This window comes from Acipenser ruthenus, chromosome 2 (genome assembly GCF_902713425.1).
Source record: "Acipenser ruthenus chromosome 2, fAciRut3.2 maternal haplotype, whole genome shotgun sequence".
Taxonomy (NCBI): Eukaryota; Metazoa; Chordata; class Actinopteri; order Acipenseriformes; family Acipenseridae; genus Acipenser; species Acipenser ruthenus.
Genome location: NC_081190.1, coordinates 62,833,200 through 62,852,887, shown reverse-complemented (window position 1 = coordinate 62,852,887; position 19,688 = coordinate 62,833,200).

The window sequence follows — 19,688 nt, the reverse complement described above, 5'->3', positions numbered from 1 at the left end:
ACTTATTAGCATTTTGCATATTTATATTTTAAATGATTTTGGGGAGAAAAGATAAAGTACAACTTGATTTTGTGGACAAAATGTAAACTGCAAATTCTATTATGTGGACAAAATGAATTTAGAAAAACACAAAATGTAAATTGGTAAAATCATTTTGTGCATAAATTAAATACATAAAGTAAAAGCATTTTTGCACTTTGTGGACACAATTAAATCCTTGTGGGTTTTTTTTACATTTTGTGCAGTTGGTTTCCCTTTTGTGCACAAAATGTACAAGAATGTGCATTTTGTGCACTAAAGGTCTAATATAAATACAATTTCCAGCAGCACTCAGAAACAAAACATATTACAGTGTTTGATAAACATAATCATAATTAAGTAGATTACCTTTAGAATAATTTTCAATATCGGTAATGATTTGTTTCAAAATGTTTTTTTCAGACACAAAATCCGACTCCACTGTTTTAGCACTTTAACAGCCTGTCAGTCATAATCATGTGCTAAATGGATTTGATTGACAGATAACTTAAAACTACATACATTTTTTTGTTTTCTAAAAATAATACAATTACACTATATACTTTATTGTCTTCTTCTTTCTTTCCTAAGGGAAATAAGCTTCTGATGTTCAGTAAGTAAACAATGTTCTAGTATTGGACTTGTATACTTTACATTTTTCCATATCTCTGGAAAACTGATTATCCAAGTGGGATGGAACTTGGAATTAACATTATTTATCATTCAATATTGAAAATTTGATTCTGATGATTTATGGGGATGTCTGCCTGTCCGTACATCTGTCCATCTGTACGTTACACTTACGTTTTTGCATGTGCCTGAAAAACATCCAGTTATCAGAAAACTTAATATTAACATTATTTAGTTATTAATATAGTATCTGTTTCTGGGGATATATGGAGGTGTCTGTCTGTCTGTCTGTCTGTCTGTCTGTCTGTATATCCATCTGTGTGTATGTCACACTTACATTGTTGTATATATGTGAAGAACCGCTTATCTAATTGTGATTAAACATTGCCCTTTCCTATTATATCTTATTTTGTATAGGCTGTAGCCATATAGTAATATGTTGATTGTATAATTATTTAGACAGTTTTGTCAGTCATTTACACTAATACTGTTATTGGTTTAGTTAGACCAGGGTTTCCCAATCCTGGTCCTGGGGACCCCCTGTGTCTGCTGGTTTTCATTCCAGCTGAGCTCTCAATTACTGAACTAGACCCCTTAATGTAAATGCTAATTTGTTTAATTAGACCTTTTTAATTGTTTTCAGGTGTTAAACAGTTGCAGAATTCAAGTTACTTGTAAAATATTAGAGCTAACTAGAAATATATAACTGTATAAGAGCTGAAAACAAGTAAAAAGTTTTAATTAAGCAAATTATCAATTTAATTAAGGGTTTAATTAAGTAACGGAGAACTCAGTTGGTATGAAAACCAGCAGACACAGTGAGTCCCCAGGACCAGGATTATGAAACCCTGATTTAGACCATGGCCATGTTATATTCAGCTCAGTGTGATGTAATCTGTCCACCCTGGGGGAGTTTCCATCATTGGCTGAAAAGAGTTAGTACAGTACCATTTCGCTCTTTTTGGACTTCCGGACTAACTCACATTAACCTATCCATTGAGCAGTTCAGTAACACAGAGCTGCAATACAGACTACCGTGCAATCTGAATCACCACACATACAAGGTGAGCCATGGTACGATAGCTAAGACTTGTGTTAAAAAGTTCTAGTAAACAAATTGTCAGAGTAGGCTGTCTAATAGTTCAATAGTCACAGTAATTGGATAGAAGACCTGGCTGACCTGTTTGTTTATATTTTGTGAAGAAACAAGAAAGAAAAGTAACTGGTACTGCACTAGGTACAAAACAAATCTCTGGTTGCAAACATTGCTTTCAGATTGTCTTGCACTTTCATGGTAATTTCCCCTGGAAAGTGAAATTATCTGCACCCCTTTGGGGCCTTATTTACTGTTAGTAATCAACCAGCTGCTTCCCTAATGACTGACATACTTTGCAGCCAGTAAGTTACTTATCCTGAAGACACTGCTTTGGTGAAATGATCCAGAAAGTGTAACTAATTTCCTGAAAGCTTTTTTTCTTTTTTTTAGCTACAATCACTTCAGTAATAACAAAACCAGCCAATGATTACATAGTTAGCAACTATTTTTTCCTGCATAGTCCGTGGTCACTAACATTTGAAATGATGATCAATCAAGCCTAATGATCTGTGTATTTGTTGTAGCTTTGTTTTTGTTAATAGAAGTGCAGCTCTGCGCTTAAACATCTTTTCCGACTCTGGGTCTGCTTTCTCCTTGTAACCAGCCTTAGCCACAATGCTACCATTCCACATTGTAGTGCACCACACTGCTGCCAGTGCCACTGCCCGTACAGAAGCCCAGGGGACACCACATGGGTTAAACAGGCACCCCTTACAGAAGGCTGAGGACCGTCACAAAAGGACACAGTTTTGAGGCCAGTTGGCACCAGACAGCAGGGTGTCCAGGTTGGTGAGTAAATCTTTAAGGCATTCTATTTGGAAACAACCTCTCCATGTGTGTATTGGATACTGTGCTAATAGTTTAAAATAATTTCTTCTGAATGCCATTATATAAAAATGGTTTATTGGAACCCATGCCAAAGCAATCTGTTTTAATTTGTTTTTGATTATGGAAAACAACTAACAGAATGTGTGATCCATATTATTTTCGAAAGGGGTTTCATTTTCAGTGGATTGCATGCCATGCATAATTTTCTGAGGTTCTTAGGAGCTTTAGATGAATAAGTCATGAGCATTTAAGCGGTGTATTCTGCCAAAAAAATGCTTCTGGTTCAAATGTGTTAGCAACAACAATGCTATATAAACACAATCGAAACCTGTCCAAAAACAGTGGGGGGAAAAATGAGTCAAAGCGCAAATGCAAACAACACCAGCTGTTGAGGCAAAAGGGGCAAATTAATTAAATAATAATAATTATTATTTTTGTATGTACACTTAAGAAAATCTGTAAAATTGCAGGACAATGCAGCAGTGTAAGCATACACATGTTTTATGTAAATTCTCATAAAACATATATAACATATTGGCAAATTTACTGACATTTACCAATAAAAATGTGTGTGTGTATAAAAATTATCATTGTCATTTATTACTCTGGCAGCCAGAAGCAATCTCGCTATCCACATTAACAATTATAATAAAGTTACAGTATTTGTATTTTAATCAAATAGAAATTAAAGGGTACAAATACACCGGGAAGCAATATTTGTCTATGTATAAAAGATTTAGGTCGTTACTGTGCAATATTTAAAATTAAAAGTGCAATCGTAAAGCAGCTGCTTTCACTCATTCCTATCAAAATTACATCTTCGCGTTGCTGGGCAACCAATTGAGCAGTTAGGCTCGCCTGGTGCTGAGCTGATCGGGAGGTTCTGATTGGCTGGGAGGCGTACCCTGGGAGGCTGTTTGAAGCTCAAAAAGCATCTGCGCCACAGCTCGAGCTTAGTGCATGGCCATTGCAACACAGACTGGTCTTGAGCGAAAGCTTGCGTTGTTGACTACTATGGAACCCCTTAACTGCAAGACGGTGCTCGTGAAGGCATTGCCCAGCCGAGGACATTTGAAGAGGCAGGAGTCGCCGTGAGGATGCCGGGACTCCGGGAGCCCAGAAGTAGATTAGTTTAGGGGAGGTTGATCCCAAACAGTGTATAGAGAGGGGTTTGTAGTAGGTTCCTGGAGCGGGATATCTCTTTTAGTGGAACTAGTGCTCAACTTTTATTTTTAGGTTTGTTTTGTTTTCTTTATTAAATGTGACACTAGGGCGACCATTGCTGGTACCCTAGTGTCAGCACTTGTGTTCATTAAATCTGCGTGCCTGTGCGGCGTGTCAACACCCAATGCTCTGTGTCTGACTCAGTATTGTTCAGTGACGACCCACACACATAACACTTCACCCTGTTACAGACCGTTATTTATTTAGATGCACCAAGAAACAAAAAGTAATGTTTTACCTTATCCACTAAATACAAAAATATAAACTATATATATTTCACAGAGGCTCTGATTTTGTTGGTGATAGAGCATCCCAAAGATGTATTTATTTATTTATTGGCGCTATACGCTTATGTACATCCATAACTTTATAGGTTAAAAAAAAAAAATAAAAACATGCTTAATAAAATTATTTTTGTATTGGTTCTTGTGTGCCGCTCTCTGCCTTGACACACTTTTGCCTGAAACGGCTCATCATAGAAGAACTTTCTTTAAATAACAAAGCAGCACACCTATTTAGCGACATTTGTGACAAGCTGACACTTAATATAAACTGTTCTTCTTATGTTTTCTGGAAACAATGTGGATACAGATGTTACCAGAACAAATGGGCATATTAAATAGAATTACAAATAAAGTCAACTAAGGGCATAACCGATTTACACGGCCCCCCCCCCCCCCCCATTCAAAAAAAAAAAAAAGAAAATGAAGATGAGTACTTCTACACTTTTGCTGTCAGCTTGCTGTCACATTTCTTAAATAGTGTTATTTCTTCGGGGGGGGGGGGGGGGGGTGGCTTAAATACATTTTGACATCCCATGAAACATGTCCCACTTTACTGCACACACTGGGGCAGTTCAATAATTAACAGCACAGAACGTTATCAGTAATTAGGGTTAAACAGTACAATACAAAATAATAAAGGCCCAACAACACCACATCTTAAATTTAAACCGTGTTTGAGTTGCACGCAGAGGTGTAACATTTTAGACCCAGATGGGGTTATTTTTCAGGGTTGGTAACTTATGTTCTGTAAACCAGTTAAGTCCATAAGAAATATACTGTAGCAACTTTTGCTAGGGATAAGGATTTTCAACAAAAAAGAGTTTCACACTGTGACATTTATTGAATGGCTGACTGTGTTAATATACAGTCTGCTAATAATAATAATAATAATAATAATAATAATAATAATAATAATAATAATAATAATAATAACCTGTGAAAAGTTATGCCTAATAAAAATAAAGTTAATAACGAATCACTGCCATGTTTTTGAACATGGTCAGCACCCTGTATGTCTGTCACGAGACAATACAATGCCTGCACATCCCACTAATCAGATAATGTACACATTGTTGTTGGAGCTGGGCCCATTCTTGGATAAGGGTGTCCTGGAGATCCTGCAGAGTGCTTGGTTGCACTGGCCGGGCTGCTATCACTCTCTTTAGCATGTCCCATGCATGCTCAATAGGGTTCAGATCAGAAGATCTCGCTGGCCAATTCATCCTCTAATTGCTTCCTGTTTAAGCCATGTTCAAGCCGTTAATATAAGTCACAGACAAGACAATTTAGTTTGGGGTTTGCAGCGGTGAACCAGGTTGAATAATAATTGGACATTCCAAAATTTAGGGAGAAAATTTTAAAATGAATAAAAATAATTGTTAAAAAAAAAACGAGCTGGCTATATTGTTCACATTTTATTTTACAGAGCCAGTTGCTCATTTGCATAAATGGTGTGCTTATGTATAAAGCATGTGGCACAGGGTGAAGCTGATCCAAAAAAGAATTTTGCATTGGACAAATACACAGTTTCAAACATCATCAAGACATTTTTGAAACTGAAATCTCCTCATCAGTATCTTCCACTTCACATAGGAATTTCCACCTTCCACTGAATTTCTTTACAACAATCACATCTGTTATATCTAATAATAAAAACAAGCAACTCTTTTTATGGAAACATGATTTTCCTTTCTCGTCTCATAGCTTGTTGATGAATAATCTACATTACATAGATTCAATCTGTCATACTCTTCTAAAGTATTTCTGATAAATACAGTTAAAGAAGGATTCAGCCGCTATCCGATGAGAAATGGGAACAGGGTTAGGTCGACCAAATATTTCATTTGTGTAACATTTGCCAAATTGTGCTTAGGAATAAAATACTTCATTCATTTATGCATTAAAATCTGACACTGTTGGTTGGCATTTAGAAAAATAAAATTGATTATTATATTGCACATCTCTCAACAGGCAAACATTTTAAAATATTTGCATAGATACTCCTTTGGCACCATGACAGTAGGTGATGATTGTAAGATTCAAAAGAAAAAGTAGACCATGCCCAAAGAGGACCCCAATTATGGACACTTCGACAAATGTGCAACAAAAGGTGCACATTAAAGGACATGTGTTCCATCCCCCCCAATACAACAGTGTTCTTCAAGTCTAAAGTAAACATTGTAGCTCAGATATAGTTTTCACTTGTAGCTACAGCTAACTTCAATTTTGTTATTGGTGAAATTTTCAAACTATTTTGTCATCTAAGTTATACCTGCTTTTAAACCAATATGGTGATCACAAAATATTGCTATTTTTGCGTCAACAGCATCAACAGAAAATAAGATACACAGAAAGGACAAGTATTATGAATTTTCTTTTTAGTCCGCACCCCCCCTTCCCACCAGAGCGCAGACCAGGGAAAACAGTAACAATCCCAGTCCCCAAGATGTTCCCGTGTATGCTGATTTCAAGAAAACATATCATGACAATTTCACTTTCTTGTTATCCTTTTCGAGGGTAAAATACATACAGCACACATTTAAATGCTTACTGGTCACCTTGGTCCACTTCTGATATGGAAAATGATTCAAATGTATTATATGCGTGCCGCACAAAGTGGGGTGTAGTCCCCTCAATTTTTTGTTCTGAGAACAGAATCATGAGTTTGAAGTACATTAGGAAATTCAGCAAGATAGACATGGCAAATCATTCCTTGGAAATCATTTCACCAGTTTGCCCACACCAGCTACATCCATATTCACCATTAAACTGAATAGCATTCTGCAAGACAGGCCGTGCAACAGAGTCACATGTACAGATCACTGGAAACACTCTGCTCACCACATTATTCTGAGTAAAAGGGTTTTTCACATAAACCATTCATTGCCTAATTCTACAGTTTCATCAACAAATGGTCTTCAGAACATATCTATGTGTGGCTTAGAACTGACAAACCACAAAGATGCTAAAAAGGTGCATTTCGTACGCAAATCTGTGGCAATTTCATTTATATGAAATTGAATTAGTCAAACAGAATAAAGCAAGGATTTAAATATTGGTATGCCACCGTTCCAAGTTCCAAGTCACTGAGAAGTCATTCTTGTTAAATTAAATTTTTTGTACCAGATTTTCAAAACATCATCCATTGTAAACATCACTTACTGCATCAGTACAAGGAGATTCTTGCCAGTGTATGATGTGTTTGTCTGCATCAGTGAATTGTAAAAAATCCTGAAGCTGTCTTTCTATAGGTAGAGACTTGAAACAATCACCAGTTTCCATAGGATCATGAAGTTCCAAGTCTGAATTACAATTGGGGCAGCCGGTAGAAGATGGATCTGTTCCACAGTATGCAAGACATACTTGCAATAAAAGTGAATTTTGCAAATGTTTTTATAATTTGTAAAATGCTTAGATAATTGGAAAACACTAAGTGGAAATACACCAGGGAATATGAACTCAATTAATTTTAAAAGATCAGCTGTAGCCTCCTTAGTTAAGCTGTGTCACAATATAAGTGCATTTATCATCAGAACCGATTGAGCCTTTGTAATAAATCAGTGTTATTTTGTAGTTAAAATACAGTGGCTCTCAAAAGTATTCACCCCCATTGGACTTTTCCACATTTTATTGTGTTACAACATGGAATCAAAATGGATTTAATTAGGAGTTTTTGCCACTGATCAACACAAAAAAAGTCCATAATGTCAAAGTGAAAAATAAAATCTACAAATTGTTCTAAATTAATTACAAATACAAAACAGAAAATAATTGATTGCATATGTATTCACCCCCTTGAGTCAATATTTGGTAGAGGCACCTTTGGCAGAAATTACAGCCATGAGTCTATTTGGATAAGTCTCTACCAGCTTTGCACATCTGGACACTGCAAATTTTGCCCATTCTTCTTTGCAAAATTGCTCAAGCTCCGTCAAGTTGGATGGGGACCTTTGGTGAACAGCAATTTTCAACTCTTTCCACATATTCTCAATTGGATTGAGGTCCGGGCTTTGACTGGGTCACTCCAGGACATTGACCTTTTTGTTTTTAAGCCACTCCAGTGTGGCTTTGGCTGTATGTTTGGGGTCATTGTCCTGCTGGAAGATGAATCTTCTCCCAAGTCCCAGGTCTCTTGCAGACTTCAGCAGGTTTTCCTCCAGGATTTCTCTGTACTTTGCTGTATTCATTTTGCCCTCTATCATCACAAGCTTTCCAGGCCCTGACGCAGAGAAGCATCCCCATAGCATGATGCTGCCACCACCATGCTTCACGGTAGGGATGGTGTTCTCAGGATGATGTGCAGTGTTAGGCTTGCGCCAAACATAGCGCTTAGTGTTGAGGCCAAAAAGCTCTATTTTGGTCTCATCAGACCATAGAATCTTCTTCCACGGTCTCAGAGTCTCTCACATGCCTTCTGGCAAACTCTAGCCAAGATTTGATGTGAGTTTTTTTCAACAATGGCTTTCTTTTTGCCACTCTCCCATAAAGGCCAGTTTTGTGAAGCATCTGGGCTATTGTTGCTGTATGCACAGTGTCTCCCAGCTCAGCCGTGGAAGACTGTAACTCCTTTAGAGTTGCCATAGGCCTCTTGGTGGCCTCCCTGACTAGTGCCTTTCTCGCCCGGATACTCAGTTTTTGAGGACGGCCTGTTCTAGACAGATTCACAGTTGTGCCATATTCTCTCAATTTCTTAATAATGGACTTTACTGTGCTCCAGGGGATATTCAATGCCTTGGAAATGTTCTTATGTCCAACCCGATTGGTGCTTTTGAAGAACCTTATTCCGGATTTGCTTTGGTTTTCATGTTGTAGTTTTTGTTAGGAAATGTACTAACCAACTGTGGGACCTCCCAGAGATAGGTGTATTTAACCTGAAATCATGTGAAACACCTTAAATGCACACAGGTGAACTCCATTCAACTAATTATGTGACTTCTAAAGACAATTGCTTGCACCAGAGCTTATTTCGGTGTGACATAGCAACGGGGTTGAATACTTATGCTATCAATTATTTTCTGTTTTATATTTGTAATTAATTTAGAATAATTTGTAGGTTTTATTTTTCACTTTGATATTATGGACTTTTTTGTGTTGATCAGTGGCAAAAACTCCTAATTAAATCCATTTTGATTCCATGTTGTAACACAATAAAATGTGGAAAAGTCCAAGGGGGGTGAATACTTTTGAGAGCCACTGTATAAACTTATTTAAATATTTTTTTTAAATGACCTTTTCCGACCTTAACTCAGTCTGTGAAGCTAAACCCCGGATGCAATACTATGATTGACAGCTCAATCTCAAGTGGGGACTCCACAAGTTGATGTACCAACAAATGAAATTGTACCTCTTTTAAACATTTGCAGCCAAGTTATTAGTCAGTATATAATTAGTTTATATGCATTATATACACTTTAAAACATAAGCATAAAAGATATATATTTGTAATACTAAGATATTGTGTACGTTAACGTATTACAAACAATACGTGCATGATAATTAATATTACCAAATGTTTGAGGGTTTGTTTCCGAACACAAAAATCACATAATAAATTGCTTCCAAACAATTATGGATTTGCAGCATCTGACTGATCATTTATGTTCAGAACCCTCCTTCCTTGTGAACTGTGACGCACAATACATACAGTATATTTGTGAATACACTAGTGTAGCTACATTTGAACAAAAAAAAGTAAACACAGCACTTGTGCTTCTCTATTTTTTTTGTATGTGATTTACCCCAGCGTTTTGTTTAGATGTTGAAATCCCTAGTTAACGGAGTTACAAGTTTCTGGGAGATGCTGTTGTTCATGATTATTAGGCTATTATCTTGTTTATATTATGCTATAAAATGGTTGAATCGATTGTATGGAAATGTGCCGTTCTCCTCCTAATGACGCTATTTGAATCAATGTACATGTTTAAAGAAGGTATAAATATAAATACATTTTTCAATATATTCATGTTGTAATCAATCAGATAGCAAGCCTAATATAAACATAACTAAAGTATTAATGTATTTAAAAATTCTTAAAAATGTAATAGCCTAATAATAATAGCTTGTTGTATGTATTAGAAGTCTATGTACAGTATATGTGTATAATGTATCTAAAATGTGGTCCTATTTGGGAATGTTTGTTATAATAGTAGATCATTTTTCTTATACAAAAACTAAGGGTTGCACCACAAATAAAAAACAAATAGCAAACCAAAAACTTCCTTTAAGATATACAAATAGGACTACAATCTAAATGGAGGGATCTACTTTCCATTGCATTCAAAAATCAGACTTCCAGTGAAAAAATAATGGATATTAAACACAAAAAAATACGTTTTACTTGACAGTAAGAGCTGACAATTCCAAAAAAGACGGGAAATTCAGTTAAGGCCGACACTGAGCTCTTATCTGACCCATGTTCTGACAAGGCTTTCCAGCACACGCTGCTTAACTGGTACAGTAGGTGGGTTCACTTCAGACAACATGTGTAGTCACCAGCTGGTTGCTGAGGATTCAAAAGTTCTTTGAAACAGCCTAATACCTATCCTTTAGAAGTTTGGAAGAGTCACTGCCATAAATGGATAAGAAAGATCTATAAAGTTCATGGATTGATTGGTTGGAAAATGCTTGTGTAACATATTGTCTCCTTTCAATGATCTCATTGAACATTATAATACCACATATACATCAAATTTATTTTTCCACCACATCAAAACCTAAACAAAACCAAAATCAAAAAAAGAAAGAAAAAATCTGAAATAGTTAGGACAGTTGTAAATATTTGTATACTTGGAAAAGTACACAATAAATAACTTGTTTCACTCCAGACGTGTTAAGCCAGCCGCACACAGCCCGAGTCAAGCCGTCCCGACTCATCTCATCTCAACTGGTTGTACACAGTCTGCTTGAATTGTAGCAGTATGCGTGACCTTAAAACCAAGATTATCCAGATTTTCGGGACATCTTCAGATTTGAAGTTTGAACACGTTGAATCTTTTTCAGTCGCAGTTTTGTTCAGATGCGATCAGTCTGTCTGTGTGTGGCGGTTGCCGACCACGACTGACTGAGACCGATTAGTCATAAGGGTGTCAACCAATGGTGAAGCAGGTTTAAGTGACGTGGCTTGTCATGTGACAAGGTGGCGGAATATTGGACAAAAGATCGTGAAGATGAGCTCGTCCAAATGTGGACCAATAGTCCATGTTTGTACGATTGCAGTGCTAAACCGCACTCCGATCGTAATTCCAGAACCTACGTGACAACAGAAATTGCAAAAGCACTTGGAACTACAAGTGAGTTTATGTGGTATTTAGTTTTAATATCAGTGAAGTAGTAGCCTATATTTTTACTGCCCCACAATGTCTAAAACAATAACTCAATACAATCACAAAACCCCAAGATAGAGCTACACAAAGCGATACAAAGCCAAAGTCAAATAAAAATCAACAGGTTGGATTTTATTTACCACAGGGTAAAGTGTAGTAGACAAATTATACAAAAAGTCAAACACTGCCTGAAACGTTTGCACGGTGTAAATGGTCAATAGCTAAATTAATAGCGCTTCTTTTTGGTTGCCTCCGTCGTCTAATCAGCATACGATGCCATGCATAATGTGAGGGTCGCTATGTTGGGCTAAGTTAATAAAAAATGTGTACAGGGCAGTATTAATTAAATGTGCATATATAGTAATCAACAGGATCTAGTTGTTGTCAGTCAAATTCAGTCTTAGCAGTATGCGGCACCCAGTCAGGAAAAACTCAATTGTGACGTCAAACCAAAACTGAGCACAACTGATCACGGAATCTGTGCAAACTCAGATGAGATGAGTCGGGATAGCTTGAGTCGGGCTTTGTGCGGCGGGCTTTAATATTCCAACTACTCTAATTAGTTTTTCCAATTCACATATAATTCTATGACAACATAAAAACAGCCATGGTTGTTCTGGTTTTAGACCTCACCTGACCTGCCCAGTGGTGACTACACATGTTGTCTGAAATGTGTAAAAAAATAATGTAATTCCATGTAAAAAATAATGTGATATCTTGTAACATTTGTAAGTCGCCCTGGATAAGGGCGTCTGCTAAGAAATAAATAATAATAATAATAATCTATATATATATATATATATATATATATATATATATATATATATATATATATATATAATGGGTGTTAAATCTGTGTTATTTCGTGGTTAAAATAGAAACAAAATGGGTGAGTTGTTTTATAAATTGCAATAATACTTTGTTTTTAATCATATAGAAATAGTTGCAATTTGATTTAAAATGTAATTAGAATTCTGTGAAAAAGGCAATTACTGAAATTAAAATGCATTGACATGCTAATAAAATTACAATATAAGTGTAATCCAATTTTGTTTATATGGAATTGCCACTTGATTTATAATATATTTTGATGTACGTATATTAATAATGTGATTACTTGAATTAAAATGCATTGACATGTTAATACAATTGTAAGTGTGATCCCTTTTTGTTTACATTTGACTTATAATATATTTTGAAATATATTAATAATGTGATAATGATATGGTCTAAGGATGTATTTTAATATAATATACATTTCAATTAAAACATGTACATTTCCAGTAGGGTACCAGCGCACAATCATGTAGCAAATGTTGACATTTTTCAAAATCATCCAACCCCATGTGATTTCAGGTCACAGATGCATGAGAAAAGGCTGTATGCCTTTCCAAAAAAGATGCATGTCGCAAGAGAGTGGATGATATAATTCCGACCTGTCACTTTTTTAAACCTCAAGGAAACTCACTTGGTTGCTACCGTGCAATCCCAAGTTGCAACTTCATCCTCCACCCCCTGAACCTCCACTTTATGTGCAAGCATTCCCATTAATGGGGAAAGCACATAACTTTTTCCCTGTCCACCATGCTGATAAGTGGCTTCTTTCTCTACTTAAAAACTGGAAAGCCACACAATTCTTGAAGGTAATTTGAAACTTTATTATTAATAATAATAATAATAATAATAATAATAATAATAATAATAATAATAATTGTTTTCGGTCATTGTACTGCAACTGACATTTGTTGCCTTCACTTGCACAATAATTACACTGTAGTTGAATATTAAACTGTAGTTTATTTATTTTTATTTGTATAACCAGACTGGTTGTTACACTCAAAACAAATAAATATGTCAATTTTTGGCACTGAGATTTTGCATTACATAATCTGTTGGGATTCCTTAACTGTCTTGAAAATAAAAATTAATTGATGCCTTGTGATCATAGTCCAAATGTTTTCAAGTAGATTTTAGTTTGAATTAGTTTCCAATTTGTGGATAGATCCTTTTGAATTAATACACACCTGGCCTTCTTGGATATAGCATTTTTAATTATGCCCACAACCATTGGGCTTTTTTGATTGGACGTCAAAATGCACAATTATCTGGCCTGTAGCTACTCCTACAATTGTAAAAAATAAACCAAAACAATATAAATACCTTTCACACAGCAATTGTTCTGCAAACAATAAATCCAATTAGCCAAACTTCTTGAAAAATAATGTAATGTTGAGCCATTTTACATTACATGTCTCTAACTACACTGCAATTACACTGTATGTCAGGTGTGGTTACATAATAATTATATTGTAAATGCACAACCACACATGTAAAAATACAGTGCAACTGCCAAAATTTCAATTTGGAATAAAGCTGGTTGTTGCATTATAGCTATGGACACTGACTGTAAAGTATTACAAGCAAAGTTCAGCATATTGCAGTTAGTTATTCCAAAAATCAGCTTCTGTAAAATGGTATACACTTAAAACCCTGTGTAGTTCTTATATTTCCACAATTGTTTCTAAAAATAAATGTGAATTACATTTCACATTTAAAGAATCTATTATGAAATCTGATTTTAATATTCTCTTGAGGAATTACCACAAGAATGCTCAATGATGATAAGCAATTTGTTCTTTCATTACATTTCTGCTATTAATAAAAGCTACAGATGTGCATGAGAGACTTGTCAAGTATTAAGATGACACAGCTTGGAAGTCTCATTTTGAAATGCTTTAGGCATGATGTATGTTTTATGAAGTTATTTCTGTATGTGGGTCTATGGACATCCTTTGGGTACTTTATAACTACAGTCAGCTGGCCTGATTGTGTGGAGTTTTGCTACAGGCTCCATTCATTTGTCAAACTTGTTATATTAGGGTTGACATATTTTCAAAGACATTTAAATTGCCTGAAAGCAAAAGTAACAACCTAAAAGGAAGGATGTTGTAACCTCAGTCTTTAAAGAATTTCAGTATTGTTCATTCCATTTAACGGTACAGTCTTATTAATAAAACAAAGCCTTTCTTAATATTTAACTTCAAAATTATGTCTAAAAATAATGAAGCAAGTAGGTCATTTAAGAATGTCTATGCTTTGATTGTTCCATAGTAGAGCTAGTCATTTTTTTTAGTTAAGTTAAAGAGTGTCATATATGGGACCTCATTACGACTAGGATAGTTCTAAAAGTACCATGGGGAAAAGGAAAGAAAGGAGTTGAAAACATCTTGACAGAAGTGTTTTAGATCAGGAAAGCTGAGTGTTATAAATTAAATGGATATTTCTTTGTAAGAACCTTGGGGAACCCCTTTCACTACACACCAGGGCAGGTTTCTTTTTTTAATGTCATTAAACACATACAATAAAAAATAAAAAGAGATATTTTGAGTGATATTCATGCAAATCTCACTATCTTGAGGGATCATTCGTTTAATCCCTACCACCACTACAGAGACAATTTAAGTGGTTCAATTAAAAGGCAGTGCATTTTTTCCATATAATCTTGTCTTAGTTAAAAAATGTAACTGAACACAACTAAAGTTAGGAATAAATGAATGTCCAGGTACTGTATGCTAATCAGTTGGCATGAGCCTCTAATGCTTGGCTCTTCGTTATCTGCCAATGTTATGGCAGGTTTTTGAAATTTCTTGTACAGTCAGAATGAACCAATCACAAAATGTTTTAAGGTCAGTAGAATTTTACTGCAAACAACACATATAATACCAATTCAATACATTCTCAGCAGCATTTCCCTTGTTATATTGATATTGCATTGCTAGTGGCACCTACTAATGTGATTGAATACAGAACAATGGTCCTGCAATCTGTATCCATTACAATACACATACTAATATTTTGCCTACCCTCCAAACCTGTGTTGAGGTTTAGACAAGGCTGGACATGATAAAATGCATGAACCAGTAACCCCAAGGTGTCTACTTACCACTGAGAAATGTGGTTGTTTTTAATTCAGTTCTGAAGAGTGTATCCAGGGACTATCAATGGAAATTAGCCAATCGGCTGAATTGAAAATACAATGCATCTTGTGTTATATAAATGACACTTATGTTTTTATTGTATGTGTCCCTGACAAATAAATAAATAAATTAAACTTACAATGTGTAACTTTTTTTCCTCATCCACAAAAGCAAAACTTGAGCTACAAAAGATTTTTCCAAAAAGTCTTTATTTTCGAGAAATTTCTAGAAATTATAAATTTCCATTGAGTTATGTAAACTTTTGACTACAACTGTGTATGTGCAATAAGGCCCAACAGGGCGTCCGTATACGTCAAATATACGGATGTCTCGGGCCTTGTGAGGCACGAGACGAAGTCGAGTACCTCCAACCCCTGAGAAGGGCCTTATTGCATTTATAATCCAGGTCAAATTGTGGATTTGAAGAAAAAAAAGCATAAATCATGTTAAATACAACACCGTCTCAGATTTCAGTAATATTTCAAGGTCTGTGTTTGAGAGGGGTGGATAATGTGCAGACGTCTTTTTGTGTTTTTCTGTATCATTTACAAACCATTAAAATACATTATTTTAAGTGATTTTTTTTTTTTTTGGTATTATTATTATTTTTTTTGTTATCTTCCATTTAATTGTTGTTCATCCAAATCGGCATGTCTACTTACAACTTTGGGATTTTTTTGCAGGTAATTGGTCACTCATAGTTACAGCTGTACATCTGTAACTGTAAAAGCAAGATGGCTACCGTCCGACACTTTAACCCTCTGCAGTCCATTTATTAAGTGCGTGTCAGGCGCGTCAGGTCCAATTTATTTTCACACGCGCAGTTAATTTTAGACGCGCTGTTTAAAAGTATTTTTTTTCCACAGTCAAACGGGTTTAAAGGCCCTGCATATCAACAAAGCACTCACTAGGCATCTCCAGCCCCGCCCCACCCTTTCGTTCGCCATCGCTTTCACATATGCTAAGAAATAAATAATAATAATAATAATAGTCGTATATACCGATCAGATCTCTTGATCACTCGTTTTATCACCAAACTCCTCAATAATGCGATCCAAGTCATTATTTTATTACTATAACATCTCAAAAAAGCTCTGCAAATGTCTGTGATATTCTCTGATTCAGTAACAGCCAGCTTGTTTCCTTATGGCCGCCCCTATCCGATCCCAGGGGCAAGTATGACTAATCATGAGATACGCCCTTTTTTTTTTTGGCTTGTCTCGGCGCCTGTCGCTTCCACTCGGCCATTGAATGGTTTTCTCGGCTTTTTCCGGAGAAAAAACGACTAGAAACCCGTTTTTTGCTTTTTTTTGATGATGTCGAACAGGGTCCGACATTGGACCGGATAGGAATAATTGCAATGTCGGACCAGGTCCGACATAGGACCACAAAGGGTTAAATTCTGTGAGGCAGCGCAGTGATTTAGAATACGTGACAAGGCTCAAACTGTCCGTATCCATCCAATATACAGACAGCTGGAACCTTGCTCGACCAATCACATTGCTTGTTTCATGTTCCATTACCAGCCCTGGATTATAGGGGCGGATCCAGACATTTGTGAAGGTGGGGGTCAAGACTGTCATGAAGGGGGATAACTGATACGAAACATACCGTTAAAGTAAAAAAAAAATTGACATTTTTAATGAAAGGGGGTGGGGGCGGGGTTCTGAACCCATAATCTATATATACCACATTATACTTTTATAGCCACTTCAAAACTGTTTTTACTTTATGCAGTAATGCAAGCAATTCATTTTTTAAAATATTTGAAACAGGCTCCCGAGTGGCGCATCCAGTAAAAGGATTTGCCTACGGTGTAGGATGCGCCCTACATTCTGGACGTCGCGAGTTCGAGTCCATTCCACAGCCGACCGTGGACGGGAGCTCCCAGGGGGCGGCGCTCAATTGGCTGAGCGTCGCCCGGGGGGAGGGAGGGTTAGGTCGGCCAGGGTGTCCTCAGCTCACCGCGCACCAGCGACCCCTGTAGTCTGGCCGGGTGCCTGCGGACTTGCCTGTAAGTTGCCCGAAAGCTGCGTTGTCCTCCGACGCTGTAGCTCTTGGGTGGCTGCATGGTGAGTCCGCAGTGTGAAAAAAAGCGGTCGGCTGACGGCATACGCTTTGGAGGACAGCGTGTGTTCGTCTTCACCCTCCCGAGTCAGCGCAGGGGTGGTAGCGGTGAGCTGAGTTTAATAAAATAATTGGCCATTCCAAAATCGGAGAAAATAATAAAAATAATTGGCAACGACTAAATTTATAGAAAGAAAAAAAAAAAAATAATAATTATTTGAAACAACAACAATTACTTTCCCCTTCAGGATACTTTTTCCTGGATCAGTAATTGATATGTCTATGACACTTCAGCTTCAGTAAGCCTGCTATAAGGTAGGAAAGTAAATGTTATATTTGTGGTATACTATGTCTGTATTTATACAGTAATTATTCCAATCACACATTCTACTGATTTGTTTATTCTGTTTCATGCAGTATTTTAAACTGCTGCTGTGATAACCTTCCTTTTTTTCATTTGGTAACAATGGCAAACAGTATATATCTGTAGTGAAAAGAGTTGAAAATATATTTTATTTTATCACTTACATGTTTGTTTAAAAATGCCTTTCTGTTTACCAGCATTCAATGAAAGGATACAGTTGTTCTGCATTTACTCATCTGTTTTTATTATGGGACCCCAGGACTGCATTGGAATGTACACATAATTCAATAAAATAAATAAAACCAACTAGCAGAATATATCTGATTCAACTTATTATACGATGCAAGCACAGTACTGTGAATATACACTGTATGTTTACATTACTCATGCACTGTACACATTTTACTATCAAGTATAATAATAATAAATAGTGATAAAACACATAGAAAAACATATATTTACATTTTTAGTCATGCTGTGATATTTAACTATGAGTTCAGAATTAGAAATTAACACTTCACAAATGCTTTTTCCGGCATCAAGTCAGAGATTTATGTACGTACATACCACACATAAAAAATTTAAATTTTCCAATTTCACTTTCTTGTATGCCTTTAAAAACAGTGACAAATGAAAAACATTTCTTGATTCTGATACAGCTGATTACCCTGTGGGCAAACAATGTTATACTGAGTATAAGTCAACAAGATGCTCGAAAAACTGCAAAAGTTAAAATTATTTAAGTTTACAGTGTTAAATGAGGACAACTCATTGCTGTTCAATTACCTTTTGTCAAGTGTGCCAGTATAAATGCACACATATTTATCACCGTTCATTTCTGTATCCACCCCCATGACAGGGGAAGCGGTTATTGCTGCTATTTATCTAAACGTCTTAGACCAGGGATCTGTTTGATGAAAGGTGTTTCCACAGCAATTATCATTGGGATAAGGACAATTTTAAAATATGTTAAATATTTTCAAAATATTGTATATTTTATATATCTATAAATCTCCATTACAAAATTAAGCCCAAAGCTGCCTGAAGCGTGGAGGCCTATTTCTTATAGTTCTTTATTATTATTATTATTATTATTATTATTATTATTATTATTATTAATAATAATAAGAAGAAGAAGAAGAAGAAGAAGAAGAAGAAGAAGAAGTCTATTTCAGAAATATATATATACTGTATAAACTGTTAGAGTGTCTGATCTTGCGCAGCTGTCTCACTCAGAAGCTGCTCAAACTGTGTCTCTATACTCAGAGTTTAACATACACAGATATACTTAACTTGGAAACTGCTTGCAAATGTTACAATTATTTAAGTTTACTGTGTTAAATGAGGATTGCCACAATATATAGTTTTAACCTATGAACTTATTGTTTTCTTTCTGTTACTTGTCCTTGCAGATAGTGTGAAGAAACCCCAGAAAGGCACAGAACTGGAAGAGCTTTGTCTAAAGTGCTTAGAGAGAGAGAGAGAGAGAGAGAGAGAGAGAGAGAGAGAGAGAGAGAGAGAGATTTTGGTTGTACTGTAATTTTAAAGTGCAGAATAAAATGAGCACCCATGGCAAAATGAATATATAATACTCAAACTCAACCTTTCTAAATCTGACCTCCTTTTCTTTCCCTCCGCCTCCCCCTCCTCTGATCTCTCTATCTCCGTTCCTCTGGAATCTACCACACTCTCTCCCTCCTCCTCAGCTAAGAACCTTGGAGTCACCCTGGACCCCTGCCTCTCTTATTGCCGATTCTTCCTGAGCAACATACGAAGAATCCGACCCTTCCTCACCAACTATGCCACCCAGCTCCTGGTCCAGGCCCTGGTACTCTCCCGCCTAGACTACTGCAACTCCCTCCTGGCTGGCCTCCCTGC